Source organism: Telmatherina bonti (genome assembly GCF_933228915.1).
Source record: "Telmatherina bonti genome assembly, chromosome: 19".
Classification (NCBI taxonomy): Eukaryota; Metazoa; Chordata; class Actinopteri; order Atheriniformes; family Telmatherinidae; genus Telmatherina; species Telmatherina bonti.
The window spans coordinates 11085332-11096329 of NC_136617.1; the positions used below are offsets into that span (position 1 = coordinate 11085332).

The window sequence follows — 10998 nt, forward strand, 5'->3', positions numbered from 1 at the left end:
TAAAGCAGCTTCATGCTTTGTCGGCTTCATTTCAGAGGGACGGATGTTCATAGAGGAGAGGAGTTTCATTCTCTGGACTTTACCTGTGAAGCAGCAGCAGAGGAGAGTCCAGATGAGGACGCACATCAAAGTCATGTTTTTCATCAGGAGGATTTCTGTGGCTTCTGTTGTCATGAAGGACAGCTGTCAGTCATCCAGTCTTCATCTCTCAGGACTATAAACTCTCCCAGAGCACTGGAGCATGGTGCTGCTGATGCAAAGTACCTCTATGGAAATATTCTGACTCCAACATGGATGTGGATCATTATGATGATGATAATAAATTAACCAGCTGTTTGTTGGAATATGTTTTAATAACTGTAAATCAAATGACACTTTCAATAATTTTTCATGGTTTAAAAGGTATATACATAGATAATAATTATTTTTGAATAGATTCCAGGAAGCACACTGCTACTTTTCTTTTCACATTATGCAGTTTTTTTTCTTCACCATCAGAACAGCGTTAATGGGGAAAATCTGGGGTTCATTGTTTTTATCCAAATATTAAAAACATATAAAGATGGGATCTAACTGCAAACCTTCCACTTTATGAAAACCAACTTTACCAGCACCACTGTGTTCACCTGTAGAGTTTTTCAGTTTCCTGTAGTTTGACATGTAAAATGTCACATTTGTCCTTTCTTATATTTACTGTATTCTTTAGAACCTGTTGTTTAGAATCTCTCCTCTCTTATTATATGGTTGAAGACAGCTGCTTCAACTCTTATTTTATTGACATGGAAAAAAATCCTCAAATCCTTAATAAACATGTTAGTTATTGACATCTGTTGGACTGTTAGAACTTATGTTTTTATTTTGTCTGACAATAATATCAAACAGTGATATGTTTTGTAGAGTTTGTTTGTTTCAGAGTCAGAGAGCCGTGTCTCTGTACAGTCAGAGGTTTTTGTACGGCGCTTCAATGACTTTGTATCACTGTGGTGGACTTTTGGTGGAGGAACCAGACTGGAAGTTAACTGTAAGTACATTTAATTCTCTATAAAAATCAAAATCACAACTTCTCTTTTTCTACCCAGAAACTTTGTCGTTTTATAAAGTCTTTGTTTTTTTTTAGTCACGATTCGTGGAATTTATTGATTGATTGACATTTTATATTTGGAAACATGAAAGCTTTTGTTAGTAATATTCATCTGTAATAACTTGTCTCTCTGTTAGACACATTTTTAGTTATGACATGTTTTCAACAAAGCTTTACATGTGAATCAGACAATTACTTGTGTGATCGGTCTGAACCACAGTTGAATATCTAAACAGTTTGATGTGTGAAATTTGTTCTTTTGGTTTGATGTGTAGTTCAATGTTCTTAATAAATTAAACTAAAAGCTCAGTCTTTACTATTTCAGTCAGGAAATTATATAATTTCTGAAAACTGGTGAAGATTAAAAGTATTTCTGACATGTTAGATAAACTGTAATCTGTATGTTTAGTAAACTTAATGTTTGTTAAAAACTTTGTTTGTCCAAACTTATTATCTATGTGAAAGAGAAGCAGAAATACTGACCCATGTTGTCAGTAACACTGTGAGGACTGTCAGCATTTTCTGATCTAAACTCAGGCTGAAGTTTGGATGACAGTTATTGATAAAAAAAAAAAACAAGGCTGCAGTTTTTATGAATTGCACATATTAGTCACAAAGATGCACATTAATTTATGTATGTCTTGATTTTGGATCAAACATTTTAACCAAAAAGAGAACATATTTTCAAACTGGAAGGGCAAAAACACTTTTGATCCATTTGATGCAGCAGTGGTGAACGCAGGGAGCTAGAAAAGTACATTTTGAAAGATATTTATAGCAAAAGTTAGCATATACGTTATAAAATTTGATTTTAATTCACGATTTTGAAGCAAAGTGACTCAGAAGAAACTGAAAACATGAGAAAAAATGTCTTGAACATTTTTATCTTTATTTGTGAAACCTGTCTGTTGCTGTGCTTCAGCAGTGATGCCTGTCCGTTGCTATGGTTACTGAACTAAAAGTGAGAAGTGAAATGTCTGCAATGTGTCCTCTGTTTCTGCAGTGGGTCAAGTCCGTCCCACCCTGACAGTGTTGCCCCCCTCCAGTGATGAGATAAAGAAGGGCCATGCCACGCTCACATGTCTGGCCAACAAGGGCTTCCCCTCAGACTGGAGTCTGTCCTGGAAGGTGGACGCCAGCAGCAGCAGCAGCTTTGAGGAGAATAAGAGTCCCGCAGTGCTGCAGAAGGACGGCCACTACAGCTGGAGCAGCACCCTGAGGCTCTCTGTAGACCAGTGGGAGAAGGTGGGCTCTGTGACCTGTCAGGCCACCCAGGGCTCCCAGACTGCACGCTCAGAGATACTGAGGAGAAACCAGTGTTCCCAGTACTGACATGACTCTGATGTTCTTATTATCATCATTCTGCTTTCAGCCTTTTTCTCTTTACATCTTTTTTAAAATTCATTCTCAGGTTTTTTGCTGTTTGTTTGATGTTTTAATGGCTTTTAAAAGTAATAAAATATTTTAAATAAACATGTTTTCTTTGTTTTATTTAACATCTAACATCAGGAACAAAATGAGTTTTTTCTGAACTGCTTCGTCCGAGTAAGGATTGTGGGAAGTTGGAGCCGATCCCAACAATCACTGGGCGAGAAGTCGGGACACTCTGGACAGATTACCAGTCCTTCACAGGATCATCACAGAGACAAACTATTATTCACACTTACATCACTGCTAGGGACATATTAGACCAGGGGTGTCCAGCGGCTGTCCTCATGTCCACGATCCTGCAGGTTTTCAATGTTTCCCTGCTCAAACACACCTGACATAATGATTCATTGTGCTGATGTTACCAGGCTGTTAGATCCATATGATTAGAGTCAGGTGTGTTGAAGCAGGAATACATTGATAACCTGCAGGACAGTGGACCTCGAGGACAGACTTTGGACACTCCTGATTTCGAGGAACCAATTAACTTAACTTGCATGTTTTTGGACGGTGAGAAGAAGCTGGAGTACCCAGAGAAAACCCACACATACACGGGAAGAAGGTGAAGACTCCACACAGACAGGCCACCATTCCAGCCCCCCAGCCGAGGCTTGAATCAGTGACCTTCTTGCTGTGAGGACACAGTGCTAACCACTACACCACCATGCATCATTGAAAAGATTAAAAACAAAGATTTTTCAACATAAACAAAAAAGAGGATATAAAAGTAACAGCATCACATTCTCTGTCTTTTGCTGTCAGCAATGTTAACTCAGTCTTTTCCATTTCTTATAAGAACAGAAGGCTTAAATATAAAGTAGTTTTTCCATCTTCTCTCTAAAAACATCAGTAAGACAACTGCAACTAGTCCAGAATGATGCTGCTTATGTGTCTTCATGGGACCATAAACAGGGAAACATGACTCTGGTTGTCAGATCTTCTCATTGGCTTCATGTGAGACAAAGAACTTATTTAAAAACATTGCTGCTGGTGTACAAGGCATTGACTGGTTCTGTCCCAAAGTCAATATATTACAGGCCCTGTCCTGATATGTTCATCTTCATAAAACCCTTGAAGATAAACTGATTGGGTTTTTAGAAATTTGAGTGTGTGTGTATTTGTGCTTGTGACTGTTGTGACTGATACAGTGAACTGTATCAGTCTCTGCAGCAGTCAGTTAAGTTTCTGTTCAGTCTGACTGAAGGAGGTTTTTGTACGACTGTTTTTCACTGTGTGAACACAGCTTTACTGTTGATGTCATGCCGAGTCTGACAGTAATAAACTGCAGCATCTTCAGCCTGAACTCCACTGATGGTCAGAGTGAAGTCAGAGTTTGATCCACTGCCTGTAAAACGATCTGGAGTCCCTGATACTCTGCTGCTAGCATAGTATATGAGGAGTTTAGGAGTTTGTCCATCTTTCTGTTGGTACCAGGCTAAACAATGATAGTTGTTGTAATGAACATTCTGACTGGTTTTACATGTGATGGTGACGCTTCGTCCCACATCAGATGTCACTGCTGCAGGCTGAGTCACTGTGACCTGTCCTCTGGACTCTGAGGATACAGAGACAAAAACATAAAGCAGCTTCATGCTTTTGTCGGCTTCATTTCAGAGGGACGGATGTTCATAGAGGAGAGGAGTTTCATTCTCTGGACTTTACCTGTGAAGCAGCAGCAGAGGAGAGTCCAGATGAGGACGCACATCAAAGTCATGTTTTTCATCAGGAGGATTTCTGTGGCTTCTGTTGTCATGAAGGACAGCTGTCAGTCATCCAGTCTTCATCTCTCAGGACTATAAACTCTCCCAGAGCACTGGAGCATGGTGCTGCTGATGCAAAGTACCTCTATGGAAATATTCTGACTCCAACATGGATGTGGATCATTATGATGATGATAATAAATTAATCAGCTGTTTGTTGGAACATGTTTTAATAACTGTAAATCAAATGACACTTTCAATAAATTTTCATGGTTTAAAAGGTATATACATAGATAATAATTATTTTTGAATAGATTCCAGGAAGCACACTGCTACTTTTCTTTTCACATTATGCAGTTTTTTTTCTTTACAATCAGAACAGCGTTAATGGGGAAAATCTGGGATTCATTGTTTTTATCCAACGATTAAAAACATATAAAGATGGGATCTAACTGCAAACCTTCCACTTTATGAAAACCAACTTTACCAGCACCACTGTGTTCACCTGTAGAGTTTTTCAGTTTCCTGTAGTTTGACATGTAAAATGTCACATTTGTCCTTTCTTATATTTACTGTATTCTTTAGAACCTGTTGTTTAGAATCTCTCCTCTCTTATTATATGGTTGAAGACAGCTGCTTCAACACTTATTTTATTGACATGGAAAAAAATCCTCAAATCCTTAATAAACATGTTAGCTATTGACATCTGTTGGACTGTTAGAACTTATGTTTTTATTTTGTCTGACAACAATATCAAACAGTGATATGTTTTGTAGAGTTTGTTTGTTTCAGAGTCAGAGAGCCGTGTCTCTGTACAGTCAGAGGTTTTTGTACGGCGCTTCAATGACTTTGTATCACTGTGGTGGACTTTTGGTGGAGGAACCAGACTGGAAGTTAACTGTAAGTACATTTAATTCTCTATAAAAATCAAAATCACAACTTCTCTTTTTCTACCCAGAAACTTTGTCGTTTTATAAAGTCTTTTTTTTTTTTTTTAGTCACGATTCGTGGAATTTATTGATTGATTGACATTTTATATTTGGAAACATGAAAGCTTTTGTTAGTAATATTCATCTGTAATAACTTGTCTCTCTGTTAGACACATTTTTAGTTATGACATGTTTTCAACAAAGCTTTACATGTGAATCAGACAATTACTTGTGTGATCGGTCTGAACCACAGTTGAATATCTAAACAGTTTGATGTGTGAAATTTGTTCTTTTGGTTTGATGTGTAGTTCAATGTTCTTAATAAATTAAACTAAAAGCTCAGTCTTTACTATTTCAGTCAGGAAATTATATAATTTCTGAAAACTGGTGAAGATTAAAAGTATTTCTAACATGTTAGATAAACTGTAATCTGTATGTTTAGTAAACTTAATGTTTGTTAAAAACTTTGTTTGTCCAAACTTATTATCTATGTGAAAGAAAAGCAGAAATACTGACCCATGTTGTCAGTAACACTGTGAGGACTGTCAGCATTTTCTGATCTAAACTCAGGCTGAAGTTTGGATGACAGTTATTGATAAAAAAAAACACAAGGCTGCAGTTTTTATGAATTGCACATATTAGTCACAAAGATGCACATTAATTTATGTATGTCTTGATTTTGGATCAAACATTTTAACCAAAAAGAGAAAATATTTTCAAACTGGAAGGGCAAAAACACTTTTGATCCATTTGATGCAGCAGTGGTGAACGCAGGGAGCTAGAAAAAGTACATTTTGAAAGATATTTATAGCAAAAGTTAGCATATAAGTTATAAAATTTGATTTTAATTCACGATTTTGAAGCAAAGTGACTCAGAAGAAACTGAAAACATGAGAAAAAATGTCTTGAACATTTTTATCTTTATTTGTGAAACCTGTCTGTTGCTGTGCTTCAGCAGTGATGCCTGTCCGTTGCTATGGTTACTGAACTAAAAGTGAGAAGTGAAATGTCTGCAATGTGTCCTCTGTTTCTGCAGTGGGTCAAGTCCGTCCCACCCTGACGGTGTTGCCCCCCTCCAGTGATGAGATAAAGAAGGGCCATGCCACGCTCACATGTCTGGCCAACAAGGGCTTCCCCTCAGACTGGAGTCTGTCCTGGAAGGTGGACGCCAGCAGCAGCAGCAGCTTAGAGGAGAATAAGAGTCCCGCAGTGCTGCAGAAGGACGGCCACTACAGCTGGAGCAGCACCCTGAGGCTCTCTGTAGACCAGTGGGAGAAGGTGGGCTCTGTGACCTGTCAGGCCACCCAGGGCTCCCAGACTGCACGCTCAGAGATACTGAGGAGAAACCAGTGTTCCCAGTACTGACATGACTCTGATGTTCTTATTATCATCATTCTGCTTTCAGCCTTTTTCTCTTTACATCTTTTTTAAAATTCATTCTCAGGTTTTTTGCTGTTTGTTTGATGTTTTAATGGCTTTTAAAAGTAATAAAATATTTTAAATAAACATGTTTTCTTTGTTTTATTTAACATCTAACATCAGGAACAAAATGAGTTTTTTCTGAACTGCTTCGTCCGAGTAAGGATTGTGGGAAGTTGGAGCCGATCCCAACAATCACTGGGCGAGAAGTCGGGACACTCTGGACAGATTACCAGTCCTTCACAGGATCATCACAGAGACAAACTATTATTCACACTTACATCACTGCTAGGGACATATTAGACCAGGGGTGTCCAGCGGCTGTCCTCATGTCCACGATCCTGCAGGTTTTCAATGTTTCCCTGCTCAAACACACCTGACATAATGATTCATTGTGCTGATGTTACCAGGCTGTTAGATCCATATGATTAGAGTCAGGTGTGTTGAAGCAGGAATACATTGAAAACCTGCAGGACAGTGGACCTCGAGGACAGACTTTGGACACGCCTGATTTCGAGGAACCAATTAACTTAACTTGCATGTTTTTGGACGGTGAGAAGAAGCTGGAGTACCCAGAGAAAACCCACACATACACGGGAAGAAGGTGAAGACTCCACACAGACAGGCCACCATTCCAGCCCCCCAGCCGAGGCTTGAATCAGTGACCTTCTTGCTGTGAGGACACAGTGCTAACCACTACACCACCATGCAGCTTTGAAAAGATTAAAAACAAAGATTTTTCAACATAAACAAAAAAGAGGATATAAAAGTAACAGCATCACATTCTCTGTCTTTTGCTGTCAGCAATGTTAACTCAGTCTTTTCCATTTCTTATAAGAACAGAAGGCTTAAATATAAAGTAGTTTTTCCATCTTCTCTCTAAAAACATCAGTAAGACAACTGCAACTAGTCCAGAACGATGCTGCTTATGTGTCTTCATGGGACCATAAACAGGGAAACATGACTCTGGTTGTCAGATCTTCTCATTGGCTTCATGTGAGACAAAGAACTTATTTAAAAACATTGCTGCTGGTGTACAAGGCATTGACTGGTTCTGTCCCAAAGTCAATATATTACAGGCCCTGTCCTGATATGTTCATCTTCATAAAAACCTTGAAGATAAACTGATTGGGTTTTTAGAAATTTGAGTGTGTGTGTATTTGTGCTTGTGACTGTTGTGACTGATACAGTGAACTGTATCAGTCTCTGCAGCAGTCAGTTAAGTTTCTGTTCAGTCTGACTGAAGGAGGTTTTTGTACGACTGTTTTTCACTGTGTGAACACAGCTTTACTGTTGATGTCATGCCGAGTCTGACAGTAATAAACTGCAGCATCTTCAGCCTGAACTCCACTGATGGTCAGAGTGAAGTCTGTGTTCCCAGAGCTTGTTCCACTGAAACGATCAGAAACTCCAGACTGACGACTATTAGTACAAGAAATAAGAAGTTTAGGAGCTTCTCCAGGTTTCTGGAGGTACCAGTTAAAGCAGTAACTCGTGCTTGGACTGACTTTACATCTGATGGAGACAGTCTGTCCAACAGCAACAGACTGAGATCCAGGAGTCTGAGTGATAGTAACTTGACCTGATGAACCTGGAAAATAATGAACAGAAAAACAATTTAAAGACATTTTATCATCATTGTGGTGAACCTGGTTGCATCCTGAAGCAAAGTTTCCACAAGAGAGTCTCACCCTGAACAAGGAGCCCCAGGGTGGTCAGCAGTAGAGTCAGTGACATCATCATTGTGCTGCTGGTGTGTCAGTGTCTCTGAAAGGTCTGAACAGCCACTGATCAACACTGACCTCTTAACAGCTGGGAGCAGAGAGGCAGGACACATATGCAAACACACACAGTCACTCAGCTGCAGCCGTCCTCTACATGACCTCATGTTTCATCCTCACTGATGAGAATTTACATTCACAAGTCATTGCAGAGAAGACAGGACGCTCTGATTGGGAAAATGATATGGTGACTTTTAGACATATTGTTTTACAGCGACATTGATGTTTTCTCTGATCTCACCTTTTGAGTATTTATAATGTTGGAATTCCATCAAGTACAGTGGAGATGTGAAACAATTAAAACATTTTTAATGTTTCATTTGACAGACATAATAATTACAATTACCAGTGCATGTGTCAGTTATTTTCTGATCCACTTTGTCCCATTATTGATCACGGGGAAGCTGGAGACTATCCCAGCAATCATTGGGCGAGACGCAGGGTACACCCTGGACAGTCCATCACAGAGCTACCAGAACATGTAGAAAGTCATAAAGGAAAACATTACAGCTTAAAGAGTAGCCCACTGATTATTAGCCATGACAGTTCACTTACAAACACCCTGAACTGTTTTTTACATGCTTTGATTTGCAGAACAGCAGTGAGGTTCCTCAGATATAGGTACTCTGGAGGAACTTATTTAGCAGATACATCATGTGAAATCATACTGAGAAAGATCAATATCAAGGCATCCGTTAAGTGGGTGGACTAAGCAGCAGCATGGTGGTACACTGAGATCTTGATCAGAGGTTCTCAGTGAGATTTTAACCCCTTCCTGTGGCCCTAGCTCGTCTCAAATCCACCATCATGATACGGGTGTTAAAAAAGACAGCAGGTAAATCACTAACCACCTGCCAGTTGCTTTAACTAAGGGGATTGTTTTCTTTTGCTTAAAGCAAACCATCCTTGAGGATGTTGACAACTATCAGTTCACTTACCAGGAGAACAGAACAGTGTCAGTTCCACACCTGTACCTCACCTGCAGCATCTAAAATCATCTGCAAGAAAGCTTTTTGTTGATTTCAGCTCTGCAACAATTCGTCATTATCAAACAAATCAGCTATCTGGGACCATCCACTTCACTCCAGACAAGGACTCTTGACTTTCTTGTCACACACCACAACATTTCAGATCCAGCAACGAAATGTCCTTAACCTGAATACAGGTGTCACACAGGGATGCCCCACATCTTTTACTCTGAACCACATCCATTCCACCAACCCTATAGTGAAGTTTGCTGATGATGGTTCTATAACTGGACTGATCATCAACAATGAGGAGGAATACTGTAGGGAGAAGATTCAACATCTCTGAGTCGTGTCTGGAAAATAACCTGCTCAGTATTTCCCAGTTTAACACAAATACAACCCACCCCACATTAGTGGTGAGGAAGTGGAGATTTTGGACAACATTAAATATCTGTTGTCAGCATTAGCAGAGATTTCACATGATCCCTGAACACATCACTCCTGGCAGAGACTGTTGTTGAGTCTGTTGGTTCTTGTGAACTTCTACAGCATCACTATGGAGAAGATTCTCTGTCAAGGTGTCAGAGTGGGGTTTACCAGCTGCTCAGAAGAAAACAAAAACCAGCTGATCTGCATGGGAAAGATGCTGCAGAGTGTGAGCTGCTCTTCCAGACCTGCATGTTGTGTGTGCAGATGGCCTTGAACAGAAAGTCACAACCATGCAGAGTCGACACAATCAGATAACTACTTTTTTTTCCACCTTTGTCTTCAGAGAAAAGACACCAGACCACTAAAATCCAGTCACATATTTAAAGGTCAATCAGATATTTTTAACTTTTGGGTCAAAACAGGGAGACCTTCTGAAAATAACATACGGAGTACTCCTCATCAATAAATGAACTTTTATTATTTTGAGTTGAAATAATAATGAATATAAAATGCCTCATTGATGTTTTCCTCATATTTAATATGAAAGCTTTTTTCTCCTGATCTGATCTGTTCGTTCATATGTCTTTTTTTTTTCTTTTCTATGTTAATGTAATGATATGATCAAATGTACGGAGTTGTAATTTTGGTCATTCATTTCTTTTATTTTGATCAAAAATACAAATATATGATTGAACTTATATACATTAGAATTGTTTGCATGAAATATAGCTTATGTTTACCTTGTGTTAAGGTGCTTTAATGCTGACATGTTGATTTTGTGTGTGTGTGTGGGTTCAGTGAACTGCATCAGTCTCAGTTCAGTCTGACAGAGGGAGGTTTTTGTACGACTGTTTTTCACTGTGTGAACACACGCTGGCCGTTTATCATATGGTTACCATGACAGTAATAAACTGCAGCATCTTCAGCCTGAACTGCACTGATGGTCAGAGTGAAGTCAGAATATGATCCACTGCCTGTAAAACGATCTGGAGTCCCTGATGCTCTCCTGCTAGCATAGTATATGAGCAACTTGGGAGATTCTCCAATCCTGTGTTGGTACCAATATAATTCATGTACACTAACATAATAAACATTCTGACTGGTTTTACATGTGATGGTGACGCTTCGTCCCACATCAGATGTCACTGCTGCAGGCTGAGTTAATTTATTTTCTGTTTTGTGTTAAAAATGTAATATTACTTAATGTTTAACTTTGAAATTAGTATAATGTTAAAATAGCAGACCATTGAAAAATTAAAACAT

The 10998-nt window shown here is 39.0% G+C and overlaps 2 gene segments (V, D, J or C); both read left to right on the top strand.

Annotated features, from left to right (window-relative positions):
- The first annotated feature begins 241 nt into the window (after positions 1-241).
- Positions 242-2413, top strand: LOC306770434 (Ig kappa-b4 chain C region-like). The segment is given in 2 exons: positions 242-260; positions 2085-2413.
- A 1355-nt stretch (positions 2414-3768) lies between these two features.
- LOC306770435 (Ig kappa-b4 chain C region-like) lies at positions 3769-6503 on the top strand. The segment is given in 2 exons: positions 3769-3823; positions 6175-6503.
- Positions 6504-10998: the final 4495 nt, after the last annotated feature.